Genomic DNA, 15,548 nt, shown 5'->3' on the forward strand with positions numbered 1-15,548 from the left:
GGATCTGGGCCGGAAAACTTTTCCAGCACCTGTGAGTAGACGCCAGACAAAGCATTCTCAATTTCCCCCCATATTCAACCGTCGAACTGAACGGACGTGTTTTCTAATAGCGGAGTATTTCATCGTAATAAGTACTTATTACGAATTTCACGTGTGGTGGAAATAATAAACCACCATGCAGCGAAATTCAAAGTCATCCACTGGGTTGCTAACTTCAGGGCCCAGTGAACGGGTAACGACTGAAGTTATAAATTTGGGCAGCGACCAAGAGTCAGGCCCAATTAGTCGACCTGTAGACGGGTCGATTGGCGGTGACACTTTGGCAAGTCGAACCTTTTCTAAGGTGACGACATCAAAAGGAGGCAATCCCTCTCGAAAGAGATTCAAGGAACGAAGAAATGCTTTGTTTATCCTAAAGAAATTAGGATCAGTCGACCCAAGCACGTTGTCGGCTAAGCAAAGCGATTCCTTAAAATGGGCTCAAGGAATTCTTGAAGCTGGAAAAAGGGAACGATCACCGGATGAGCTGCCATCCTCTAAACGGGATCAAAGATCGTTTGCCTCAGTTGCAAAAGACAGCCTTGTGATGGCTATTATTAATAAAGGAGCATTGACGGTATGATTCCAAGGCAAAAATGGGGGGAAATTGAGAACGCGATGTCTGGTGTCTACTCAGAGGTGCGAAAAAAGTTTCCCGGACCAAGTCCTCGACGGCAAGATGCTGGATGGTATCAAGGATGATATAAGTTAATAGCTTTTGCAGACCAGAGGTCTATGGATTGCTTTAAAGCTGCATTGATGCTAATTGGTGAAGTTTGGGAAGGAGCCGCTTTGGAGTTAGTCGATAAAAAAGACATACCGGCTAAACCTAGAGCACATGCATGGATACCGGCAAACCCTCCTGATCCTGAGTCAATACTAGAGAGACTAAAAGTATGTAACCCAGATCTTCCAACCGCCGATTGGAAGGTTGGTCGTTTGGATGAGGTGGATGGACCAAGACGACATGCGGTGTTTATATTAAACATAGAGTCGCTGCCACATCTAGCCCAGACCCAAGGACGCGTAAGTTATGACTTTCATGATATCCATATGAAGGTATACAAAAGCGATCAGCCAAAGGATACCGAAACGGACAAGCCTCCGGTAGAGCCAGCAGTGAAAAAATCTCCTAGCGAAGCCGAAGGAGACATAAAACCTGCAGACTATGGCGAAAATCATATGCGGGAAGTTTCTACAGGCTCAAGCCTCACCAAAGCTGAACCGCGGATTGTTGCAAGAGTCACCGAGATCTGTGAAGAGGAAGCCCTTGATGACTCAATTGAAGCGGCTGATGTGACGGTGGTTGAAAATTTGGATGGTTCTACGGTTCCTCCAGATAAATCTTCACCATTGCAAGGCCGCTTGTGCTGCCTTAAAAGTTCTCCTGATGAAAGGAGACATATATATAGTTCTTATTCAAGAACCATACATATAAAGGGTGATTTGTTAAGAGCTTGATAACTTTTTTTTTTTTAAAAAACGCATAAAATTTGCAAAATCTCATCGGTTCTTTATTTGAAACGTTAGATTGGTCCATGACATTTACTTTTTGAAGATAATTTCATTTAAATGTTGACCGCGGCTGCGTCTTAGGTGGTCCATTCGGAAAGTCCAATTTTGGGCAACTTTTTCGAGCATTTCGGCCGGAATAGCCCGAATTTCTTCGGAAATGTTGTCTTCCAAAGCTGGAATAGTTGCTGGCTTATTTCTGTAGACTTTAGACTTGACGTAGCCCCACAAAAAATAGTCTAAAGGCGTCAAATCGCATGATCTTGGTGGCCAACTTACCGGTCCATTTCTTGAGATGAATTGTTCTCCGAAGTTTTCCCTCAAAATGGCCATAGAATCGCGAGCTGTGTGGCATGTAGCGCCATCTTGTTGAAACCACATGTCAACCAAGTTCAGTTCTTCCATTTTTGGCAACAAACAGTTTGTTAGCATCGAACGATAGCGATCGCCATTCACCGTAACGTTGCGTCCAACAGCATCTTTGAAAAAATACGGTCCAATGATTCCACCAGCGTACAAACCACACCAAACAGTGCATTTTTCGGGATGCATGGGCAGTTCTTGAACGGCTTCTGGTTGCTCTTCACTCCAAATGCGGCAATTTTGCTTATTTACGTAGCCATTCAACCAGAAATGAGCCTCATCGCTGAACAAAATTTGTCGATAAAAAAGCGGATTTTCTGCCAACTTTTCTAGGGCCCATTCACTGAAAATTCGACGTTGTGGCTCGTTAGTAAGTCTATTCATGATGAAATGTCAAAGCATACTGAGCATCTTTCTCTTTGACACCATGTCTGAAATCCCACGTGATCTGTCAAATACTAATGCATGAAAATCCTAACCTCAAAAGAATCACCCTTTATAAGAATAAGATCTGTGAATTAAGCACTCCGGGTTTCAAACTTTTGCATAATACCGGTAACGATATAAATCGAGCATGTATAATTGCTAAAAACGAACTAAACTTGTTTCTGCATCCTTCATTGAGCAATGCAGACACTGTAGTAGCCAGTCTAGAGATATCCACATGCAAATATTGGGTATCTTCGGTCTACATGGGACATGTGCCGGTAAGACCTTAGTTGAGGAGTCACTAAAAACAAAGACAAAACTCATTATGGGATGCGATGCAAATGCACATCATAGTATTTGGGGAAGTAGTGATACTAATGCAAGGGGAGAGTCGCTAATAGAGTTTATTTTGCGTACTAACCTGGTAGTTTGCAATAAGGGAGATGCACCAACCTTCGTCACCAGGAACAGAGAAAAGGTTTTGGACGTAACGTTGACCTCTCCGGAACTGAATGATAAGACATCTGAGTGGCAAGTTTTGAGGGAACATAGCTTCTCAGATCATCGCTACATCAGTTTCAGATTGGCTGTTCGTACTTCAAAGACCATATTTCCGCCAAATGTTAGGAAAGCTGATTGGAATAGGTATAGGGAATCGTTCAATTTGATGATACCGGAAATGCCGGAGACAAATATGAGCACTGTGCAAGATATCGAACACGCAGTGGAGCGGATTACTAAGGCCTTCAACATTTCACTGAAAGCTGCTTGCCCTAAAGGAAAGCCAAGGGGAAAAAATCAGCCGCCATGGTGGACTACGGAGTTAAGTAATATGAGGAAATCCTGCAGGAAGCTCTTTAACAAAGCAAAGTCCACAAGAGCTCCGGAGGATTGGGACACTTACAAGATGAATCTGAGAGGATATAAACGAAAACTGAGAAGGTCTCAACAAAACTCTTGGGATGATTACTGTAGCAGTATTGAGAATACGTCAGAGGCTTCCAGACTACGGAAGGTACTAGCATCCACTAACACCGCTCCAGGTTTCATTAAAACATCGGAGGGAAATTGGACAACGTCCAGTGAGGAGACGTTGGAGCTACTTTTGGACACACACTTCCCTGGAAATCAGACGGTTGAACCATGTTCCGGCTGTGTAACAGAGGCTCAGCGATCATTTCCTATCGAGGAAATTGTGTCGGAATCTAGAATAAAATGGGCTTTAAATAGCTTTGGACCATTCAAATCCCCCGGACCTGATGGAATTACTCCGGCGGAGTTACAGGCAGTGGCTGAAAGAATTATCCCCTGGTTGACAGTGATATATAAACAATGTGTAAACTTAGCATATATTCCAGAAAAGTGGAGGGAAACAAAAGTTGAGTTGAGAAGTAATGTTCCAACAAATATTGGCATTAATATATACTCAGACAGTCAACCTAGAATAAAATCCTTGGACTCTGTGTTCCTTAACTCAAAAACGGCCATAGACTGCCGCAAATCTCTCAACGAGATGGCTGAGCAGTACAATATTCACCTAATATGGGTGCCTGGCCATAGGAACATACCGGGGAACTGTGAAGCAGATGTGTTAGCAAGGCTAGGAACTACCTTACATATTCCAGGGGAACTAGAATCTGTTGGTATGTCTCTGGCCACCTGCAAGCTCTTACTGCGTGAGAAGGCTGTTATGATGGCCAATATTCGATGGGAAAATTGCAAGGGTTGTAACGACACCAAGCAAATATGGCCCCATTTAAACTTAAACCGCACACTAGATATGCTAGTGTTCTCAAGGCGTCAGATTGCACTCCTAACATCTGCTATAACGGGTCGCTGCCTGATAGGCGAATTTGCAAAAACTATAGGTGCGAAGTATAATGACTATTGTATAAGCTGTCATGACGTGGAGGAAAAGGAATCAATTAAACACCTCTTGTGTGAGTGTCCTGCTTTTTGTGTAAGGCGTAAGCGAATTTTAAGAGCATACAGCTTTAGATTACTGGCTGACCTGGAAAACGTTAACTTAAGCAGTTTGTTAATGTTTTTGGAGCAATCTGGTTGGTTCCACAAAATTAAATAATAGAGAAGGTTCAGTGGTTAAGACTAGAAGTGCCCATATGTAATAGGTACTTTTAGTTAAATGTGGTATCACAATTGACTGAATAGTCTAAGTGAGCCTGAAATTTAATCGGGCTGCCACTTTAACCTAACCTCCCCCCATTTTTGCTTTGGAACTATACCGTCCAATGCTCCTTTATTAATGATAGCCATCACAAGGCTGTTTTAACAACTGAGGCAAACGACCTTTGATCCCTTTTGGAGGATGACAGCTCATCCGGTGATCGTTCCCTTTTCCCAGCTTCAAGAATTCCTTGAGCCCGTTTTAAGGAATCGCTTTGTTTAGCCGGCAACGTGCTAGGGTCGACTGATCCAGTTTCTTTAGGATAAACAAAGCATATCTGCGTTCCTTGAATCTCTTTCGTGAGGGATTACCTCCTTTTGATGCCGTTACTTTAGGGAAGGTTCGACTTGTCAAAGTGTCGCCACCTGTCGACCCGTCTACAGGTCGACTAATTGGGCCTAACTCTTGGTCATTGCCCAAATTTATAATTCCAGTCGATACCCGTCCACTGGGCCCTGAAGTTAGCAACCCAGTGGATGAATTCGAATTTCGCTGCATGGTGGCTTAATATTCCAACACACTTGAAATTCGTAGTAGGTACTTATTACGATGAGTTAGTCCCCTATTGTTGTTATTTTGATTTGGCTTCTTCTTTCTGCTAGCGCTTTTGTTTTGAACAGTTATCCACTCTCTTTCCCTGTTTACCTCTTCGGTATTGGGAGCACTCATCGCATCAACAAACTGCTCACTTGCATTGTCTTCGTTTGTAGATAATGATGAGGCAAGAGGGTGAGACGTGGACATGGTATGTTAATTGGTTGGCACCGATGGAGTGTGTGATGTGTGAGAATGAATATTGCTATTCTTCTTTGATGAATTCGTTTCATTTATCACTTGTTCCAATCGCTCACATTTTTATGCAATTCTTCCATTTGATGAGAGAGTATTGTAAGTTTATTCTGAGCATCACTTGTCATAACAATGCACGAATTCCATTGCCAGAGTAGGTTGGGAATATTTTTTAGAAACTTCGAACATTCAGGAGGCAATTCCGTGCAGCTCAAATGGAATACCCGGCCACAAATAGAAGCGCATTTTACAGCGTCGACGGTTTTATGATTAAATTCATTGATTGCAGCCTTTATTTCAGCTTGGCACTTGCCAAAAATTCTTCATAATAACGAGAGAAAAATGCGGCCGAACTTAACAACTGTCAGTGGAAAACTGTGCGTCCAATCCTTGAATCCTTGGATCTGTAATATGGGACCCAAAGTATCAAATACATTGCAACCGTGTTGAATCTGTACAAAAGCAATTTCTACTGTTTGGTTTACGTCGGAACAACTGGACTACTCAAACCATGCCATCTTACAAGGAAAGACTTTCACTTGTCAAATTGCCTACACTGAAAAGTAGAATATCTGTTTTATGGTTGATGTTATTAATGGTAGATTTAAATCTGAGTTCCTTCTTAACAGTATCACATTCAATATACCGTCAAGACCTACTCGTAATTTTCAACTGCTTCGCATTCAGTACTTTCGCACAAACTTTGAAAATATGTACGTATAATAAATAACATACAAAAACCTTTTTGAGAAAGGCTATACGCCCAACTTCAGTACCGAAATTTTTCGCCTACGATCTATACGAAACACAAATCCCAGCACATATCTATTGGAGGATTATCAAGGAAACCCCATAAAAGGTGGATTCTATAAAGAGGAAATACTTCGCACTCGTCATCCTGATGTCTATCTTGTTGAGAAGATTATTAAAACAAAGGGACAAATGGCATATGTTAAGTCGCTGGGATTCCCGATGAACATAACTCCTGGATAAATAAGAATGATATATTATAATCAACCCTTTATTTATATACGAGTATAAAATAAAATGCTAATACAATTGCAAATTGTTATTCAATTGTTTTTAGTCATTACAATATCAATAACGTTAGCATTGAGCGGCAAAACATCGGTTCTGACCACTCACTATTTTCCTCCCATTCAGCTTGATGAGGAATATGAGTGTGCTTTAGTTGATTTCCATTCATATAATTCAATACCAAACGTTGACTACGAAAACAACTTATTTCATATTGGAAATGATTTAATTGAAATTCCAATTGGTTCGTATGAACTGGAAGATATTGCTAGCTATATAAAACATGAATATGCCAAAAAAAATCGCAGCAAAACTTTGGAGATCGCGGCTAACAACAACACACTTCAAATGGAAATTTATTCTTCTGATGATGTCATACACTTTAATGAGGATCGATCGATCGGTTCCTCATTTGGGTTTAACATTAGAGTTTTAACATCTAACGTGTGTTGGGGATTTTCTGCAAACATTACTTCTGAATTATACTTGGCATAGGAGATTTTAAAAATCCCACAGTAAATTAATTCTAGCAAACATTTGGGTTATGAGGGATGGTATCCCTTAACTGTTCCCAACATTTTCTTATTCAGTTTCTTCGTACGCATACTTCTGTATTCGCACTTATTCGTACATATACATGCTAATCATTATTTCTTTTTCCTTTTGATGAATTGGAAAAGTACCGTTAGAAATAGTTTTGTATATTAAGGTTTGATCGTCGACATATGCGCGGGGCAGTCAGTCACGTAGGCAAAGTTGGAAACAAAAGGTCGTGAAGCAAAGCGGAGTCGCGTGAAATATAAAACAAGATCGATAAAAAAGGTTATGCAATTATAACCACGTTGTTGAATCGTTTCAATTTATTTCAGTCAACGTGATGAAATCTGAAAATAAATTTAAAGAAAACGGTCGCGATTTCCGTATTACTTTACCAACATAAAGAAAATCTTCGCGATCCAAAAACAATATTATTTTTACAATGTGGTGTGATCAGAAAATCTTAGTTGAACTAAATTAAATAATCACATAAAGTGACTTTTAGATAGATGAAAAAATATATTTGATTTTTCGCTTGCAGAATTTATAAAAAAAAATATATATATTTACAAGAACGAAATGAAAATGATATGTAATCGGTGGATACCACTTTGTTTCCATCCAGTTTCTCAAAAACCTTCAAGAACGGTATAACTTCCATAAAACAAATTGAGGTGACAATAGAACCATTTGTGTCTTCGTGGACAGTAAAAGAACAAAAATGTAAATATTATTTGTTCATACGACGATGTAAATATTAACAACCACATTGTGCAATTTGTTAATGCTAATTCACGAAGGAAATGGTATAATGTGCAAATCTGGACTAGAAAAAAAACATAATTAATAAATATAAGTTAAATAACTATAATTGATACATACTACAATATTGCTAACTAGTGAGCAACAAAATTAAAAGAAGTAATGTAAAAAAAAAAAAATCAATGTATCTGCGCGATGGAAGAGAATAAGTAAATACAATTTTCCCGCAATATAAAGAAAATTATATGTATGAACTATATCCCAACCTTGAAATGTATGGTTCAAGATTATCCCCGAGATCAACAACTATAACCATTTATGCTGTTCTTCTTCAATCAACATACAAGCCAGCTGTTTCTTCTATTCCCAAAATCTGATCAATTTTGTAAAGCATTATTAGCTTAATTTATCTTAAGAGTATTTGTAAGTACAATTACAACATAGTTTTAAGATTCTCCCCTATTGTAATTATATAAATGAATTTGTTTTAATAATAAGAGATTGAATATGAAACCCTAAACTCTTTTAATTGGAGAGAGGACAGTTGGTAGGGAGATGTAGTGACAACCCAGGTGCCATCGAAGGGGTAATGTATAACTACGAGTACTGACATTACCATAGGCGTACCCACAACGGGGTCATGGGCGGGGAAAAATGTACTCCCTGTAACAATAACATCGCGTTACTCGATAAATCAGAATAGTGAAATGAAAGCTTTTACATTGACTGTATATGTATGACATTTAAACTTTATGTGGCTTTGAATGGCATATTTTTCTAAACTATGTTCGAGTCGAAAATTTAATGGGTCAAAGAATCACGCCACTTGAGAACTAGCCGTCAACTTTTATGCCAATGACTTGTTTTATTTTAAATTTGATCACAATACAGAAAAGGATTTTCGAAATCAGACTCGCTCGTAACACGTGAAACACACATCCAACCAATCTGTAAATATCTTGAATGTGAATGGATTCAAATACAATGCTATATAATATCGGGAGCATATTTTAATAATTATGCTGCTCACACACTACATGAGTTCGGTGCTAACGTTTCTCCGGGGTATAAATTGGAAGACATACTGAAGAATCATTTTTATTTACCAGTAAACGTCAAAGAAATTGGTAGTTTGAAAATTTGGATTGTAAATCAAGACAAGAGGTTAATAAACTTTCGAGGTGAAGAAATAACACTGCGTTTGCACCTTAAGCCGAAAGCAATTATTTATAATAATAATAATTTATAATAATAAATATTATACTAAGGGACTCATCCAATCCATTCCTGTTAAAGCACTCAAGCTTAAAAATTATCTAAAGCAAACAAAATTTTTTTAAAATCATTAAATCTTCGGCTAAAAAACAATGTTTGAAATATTAAACGTGGGAGAAAAACCATTCTCTGATGAGAGCATAATTAAAAAGGATTTCCACAGTTACATGCCATATGTACAATCTTATAAAAATAACGATGAAATTAGAATAACGATACAAAACCAAGATTTATATGTCCTAGCGACTGAGAGTTATATTTACATAGACGGTTTTGTTACGTTAGCGGAAGGTAAAAGAACCCCTAATGGCAAATTGCGTTGCCCACATGTTCGATGAAATTCGATATGAAATCTGTGGAATTGAAATTGACCGCACACGCCATTTGGGTATTTCAAGCACAATCAAAAATTAGTTGTCTCTAAATGATTTCGATGGGAATATGCTGCTTAATGCTGGATGGAATACAAAGGGTGATCTCCAAATGAATGCTTTCAACTTTTATGTACCCTTGAAATTGTTGTTGGGATTTGCAGAGGATTTCAACAAAGTTATTCTTAATTGTAAACATGACCTAATTTTATTACGTAGTTCCAATAACTCTAATGTATGCTACTCAACAAAAGCAGAAGAAAATGTCAAACTGACTATTCAAAATATCACTTGGAGAATACCACATGTACACATCTCCGACACCTCAAAACTCAAGGTGTTGAAGACTATCAAAGATGGAACAACTTTACCTCAAGCTTTTCGCAGTTGGGATTGTCATTTTAATCCTACATTTCTGAATGCTACAAAAGGTAACTGGAATGTAAAACTCTCCGTATATTAACTTTGTCATTCCGTTTGTAACACATCGAAATATTGCTCTAAGACCCCATAAAGTATATATATTCTGGGTCGTGGTGAAATTCTGAGTCGATCTAAGCATGTCCGTCCGTCCGTCCGTCGCTCCGTCTGTTGAAATCACGCTAACTTTCGAACGAAACAAGCTATCGACTTGAAACTTGGCACAAGTAGTTGTTATCGATGTAGGTCGGATGGTATTGAAAATGGGCCATATCGGTCCACTTTTACGTATAGCCCCCATATAAACGGACCCTCAGATTTGGCTTGTGGAGCCTCTAACAGAAGCATATTTCATCCGATCCGGCTGAAATTTGGTATATGGTGTTAGTATATGGTCTCTAACAACCACGCAAAAATTGGTCCCCATCGGTCCATAATTATATATAGCCCCCATATAAACCGATCTCCAGATTTGGCTTGCGAAGCCAAAAAGAGAAGCAAATTTCATCCGATCCGGCTGAAATTTGGTACATGGTGTTGGTATATGGTCTCTAACAACCATGCAGAAATTGGTTCACATCGGTCCATAATTATATATAGCCCCCATATAAACCGATCCCCAGATTTGGCTTGCGGAGCCTCAAAGAGAAGAAAATTTCATCCGATCCAGCTGAAATTTGGTACATGATGTTGGTATATGGTCTCTAACAACCATGCAAAAATTGGTCCATATCGGTTCATAATTATATATAGCCCCCATATAAACCGATCCCCAGATTTGGCTTGCGAAGTCTCCAAGAGAAGCAAATTTCATCCAATCCGGTTGTAATTTGGAACATGGTGTTAGTATATGATCTTTAACAACCGTGCCAGAATTGGTCCATATCTGCCCATAATTATATATAGCCCCCATATAAAACATTCTCCAGATTTGACCTCCGGAGCCTCTTGGAGGAGCAAAATTCATCCGATCCGGTTCAAATTAGGCACGTGGTGTTAGTATATGGTCGCTAACAACCATACCAAAATTGGTCCAATCACACAAAAATTGGTCCATATCGGTTCATAATCATGGTTGCCACTAGAGCCAAAAATAATCTACCAACATTTTATTTCTATAGAAAATTTTGTCAAAATTTTATTTCTGGAGAAAATTTTGTTAAAATTTTATTCGGTTCATAATAAAATTTTCATCATTTATTTCTATAGAAAATTTTGTCAAAATTTTATTTCTATAGAAAATTTTGTTCAAATTTTATTCGGTTCATAATCATGGTTGTCACTCGAGCCAAAAATAATCTACCAAGATTTTATTTCTATAGAAAATTTTGTCAAAAGTTTATTTCTATAGATATTTCTATAGAAAATTTTGTGAAAATTTTATTTATGTAGAAATTTTTGTCAAAATTTTCTTTCAATAGAAAATTTTGTCAAAATATTTATTTCTATAGAAAATTTTGTGAAAATTTTATTTCTATAGAAAATTTTGTTAAAATTTTATTTCTGCAGAAAATTTTGTCAAAATTTTATGTCTACTTTGTCAAACTGAATTATATATGTATTGGATGGATCTTTTTTGATTTAATATATACCACGTATGGACTTACATAAAATTTAGAAGATGGTGTTAGGAGGTTTTAAGATACCTTGCCATCGGCAAGCGTTACCGCAACTTAAGTAATTCGATTGTGGATGGCAGTGTTTAGATGAAGTTTCTACGCAATCCATGATGGAGGGTACATAAGCTTCGGCCTGGCCGAACTTACGGCCGTATATACTTGTTTTTTTTATACCCTCCATCATAGGATGGGGGTATATTAACTTTGTCATTCCGTTTGTAACACATCGAAATATTGCTCTAAGACCCCATAAAGTATATATATTCTGGGTCGTGGTGAAATTCTGAGTCGATCTAAGCATGTCCGTCCGTCCGTCCGTCGCTCCGTCTGTTGAAATCACGCTAACTTCCGAACGAAACAAGCTATCGACTTGAAACTTGGCACAAGTAGTTGATATCGATGTAGGTCGGATGGTATTGAAAATGGGCCATATCGGTCCACTTTTACGTATAGCCCCCATATAAACGGACCCTCAGATTTGGCTTGTGGAGCCTCTAACAGAAGCATATTTCATCCGATCCGGCTGAAATTTGGTATATGGTGTTGGTATATGGTCTCTAACAACCACGCAAAAATTGGTCCCCATCGGTCCATAATTATATATAGCCCCCATATAAACCGATCTCCAGATTTGGCTTGCGAAGCCTAAAAGAGAAGCAAATTTCATCCGATCCGGCTGAAATTTGGTACATGGTGTTGGTATATGGTCTCTAACAACCATGCAGAAATTGGTTCACATCGGTCCATAATTATATATAGCCCCCATATAAACCGATCCCCAGATTTGGCTTGCGGAGCCTCAAAGAGAAGAAAATTTCATCCGATCCAGCTGAAATTTGGTACATGATGTTGGTATATGGTCTCTAACAATCATGCAAAAATTGGTCCATATCGGTTCATAATTGTATATAGCCCCCATATAAACCGATCCCCAGATTTGGCTTGCGAAGTCTCCAAGAGAAGCAAATTTCATCCAATCCGGTTGTAATTTGGAACATGGTGTTAGTATATGATCTTTAACAACCGTGCCAGAATTGGTCCATATCTGCCCATAATTATATATAGCCCCCATATAAAACATTCTCCAGATTTGACCTCCGGAGCCTCTTGGAGGAGCAAAATTCATCCGATCCGGTTCAAATTAGGCACGTGGTGTTAGTACACGCAAAGAAAAAAAAAACGTTTGGAAAACGTGTACCGGAAACGTTTTTCTTTTGTTCGAGTTTTTTGAATTGCTTCGAAAATTTTAAACTTTTATCACCAAAAAAATTCGTTTGTTAAAAAATTTTTATTATTTCAATAAAAAAAGTTATTTTTTAAACAACAACACAGTCCATTTCGTTTATATCAAACATTGTTCTTTTCTGACTTTAGGTCTTTAATAAGACACATTTAACAGTTCAACATTTAATATACTACAATGCAATGTTGAACGTTTTTTTCGGAATCTTCCGAACATATCTGGAATATATTAAAAAAAAAAAAAAAAACTTTGGTCGAAGTAGGGATCGAACCTACGACCCTTGGCATGCAAGTCGGACGTAGCAACCACTGCTCCACGGTGCCAAACTAAATGTTTGTTTCTGTTAAATAAACTTTGTTTATTCGGTTCGTGGGCGCCGCAAGCTATGCTATATAAATATAACTTATATGGATATTTATCTATTGATGACCATAAACAGGTACATAGCTCAGTGGTTAGTGTGTTGGCTTACAAAGTGCATGGTCCGCGGTTCGATTCTCCGTCCAGGCGAAAGGTAAAACAATTTTAAAAATTTATAAAATCGTATAATTTCTTCTACATTGTTGGTATTACAGGAAAAGGTGTTAAGAACTAAAAAACCTCGTGGATGTGAGAAAGATGTGAGGGAAAATGCAATTAGCAAGAAAACAATGTTTTTTTTTTTTTTTTTTTTTTTTGAGTTTGTCTTTATGAAATTGTTTTTACATCCTGGAAAAGAATAAACGTTTATCACAAAAAGTATATACTTTTCTTCCAAATACACTTCCTTACAGCGAAAAGCAAATGAGAAATGAACTTTGTTTGTCTAAAATTTCGTTTGGGAGGAAAGAATTATTTTTTTGCGTGTATATGGTCGCTAACAACCATACCAAAATTGGTCCAATCACACAAAAATTGGTCCATATCGGTTCATAATCATGGTTGCCACTAGAGCCAAAAATAATCTACCAACATTTTATTTCTATAGAAAATTTTGTCAAAATTTTATTTCTGGAGAAAATTTTGTTAAAATTTTATTCGGTTCATAATAAAATTTTCATCATTTATTTCTATAGAAAATTTTGTCAAAATTTTATTTCTATAGAAAATTTTGTTCAAATTTTATTCGGTTCATAATCATGGTTGTCACTCGAGCCAAAAATAATCTACCAAGATTTTATTTCTATAGAAAATTTTGTCAAAAGTTTATTTCTATAGATATTTCTATAGAAAATTTTGTGAAAATTTTATTTCTGTAGAAATTTTTGTCAAAATTTTCTTTCAATAGAAAATTTTGTCAAAATTTTTATTTCTATAGAAAATTTTGTGAAAATTTTATTTCTATAGAAAATTTTGTTAAAATTTTATTTCTGCAGAAAATTTTGTCAAAATTTTATGTCTACTTTGTCAAACTGAATTATATATGTATTGGATGGATCTTGTTTGATTTAATATATACCACGTATGGACTTACATAAAATCTAGAAGATGGTGTTAGGAGGGTTTAAGATACCTTGCCATCGGCAAGCGTTACCGCAACTTAAGTAATTCGATGGCAGTGTTTAGATGAAGTTTCTACGCAATCCATGATGGAGGGAACATAAGCTTCGGCCTGGCCGAACTTACGGCCGTATATACTTGTTTTATTGTAGCATTTGAAAATAACAAAAAGTTTATACATTGTCATCTGGTGAATTACACCTCACCCTTACCCTTATGATGACCTTAATCTTAAATTTGATGATAATAGATACGCAGTAGATAGGGTAACGAAAAAAAGTTGATGCGGTCACCCCCCAGTTTTGTAGCATATTCGAAGACAATTTCAGAACACCAAATTTTTTTTTCCGTGCACCCTACGACCCCCCGAAATGCAATTTATTATGCTGTGTCGTCATTTGAAGTCCGATCGAAAAGAAACGCATATCGTTGTTCGTGGTTGATCAGGGGCTATATTTCGTGCATTGGTCATTTTTGACTCCAACGTCAAATTTGATTTTTAATTTTTTTATTTCGCTTCTATACCCCTATGACGCCCATTATAAAGATCTTAACAAAATATGAAACTTTGGCTTATATACCTATATATATATATATTTATATATATATATATATATATATATATATATATATATATATATATATATATATATATATATATATATATATATATATATATATATATATATATATATATATATATATATATATATATATATATATATATATGTTTTCGTGAGCCAAAAAACCTCGTGGATGTGAGAAAGATGTGAGGGAAAATGCAATTAGCAAGAAAACAATGTTTTTTTTTTTTTTTTTTTTTTTTTTGAGTTTGTCTTTATGAAATTGTTTTTACATCCTGGAAAAGAATAAACGTTTATCACAAAAAGTATATACTTTTCTTCCAAATACACTTCCTTACAGCGAAAAGCAAATGAGAAATGAACTTTGTTTGTCTAAAATTTCGTTTGGGAGGAAAGAATTATTTTTTTGCGTGTATATGGTCGCTAACAACCATACCAAAATTGGTCCAATCACACAAAAATTGGTCCATATCGGTTCATAATCATGGTTGCCACTAGAGCCAAAAATAATCTACCAACATTTTATTTCTATAGAAAATTTTGTCAAAATTTTATTTCTGGAGAAAATTTTGTTAAAATTTTAATTCGGTTCATAATAAAATTTTCATCATTTATTTCTATAGAAAATTTTGTCAAAATTTTATTTCTATAGAAAATTTTGTTCAAATTTTATTCGGTTCATAATCATGGTTGTCACTCGAGCCAAAAATAATCTACCAAGATTTATTTCTATAGAAAATTTTGTCAAAAGTTTTATTTCTATAGATATTTCTATAGAAAATTTTGTGAAAATTTTATTTCTGTAGAAATTTTTGTCAAAATTTTCTTTCAATAGAAAATTTTGTCAAAAATTTTTATTTCTATAGAAAATTTTGTGAAAATTTTATTTCTATAGAAAATTTT

This window comes from Haematobia irritans, chromosome 4 (genome assembly GCF_050003625.1).
Source record: "Haematobia irritans isolate KBUSLIRL chromosome 4, ASM5000362v1, whole genome shotgun sequence".
NCBI classification, from domain to species: domain Eukaryota; kingdom Metazoa; phylum Arthropoda; class Insecta; order Diptera; family Muscidae; genus Haematobia; species Haematobia irritans.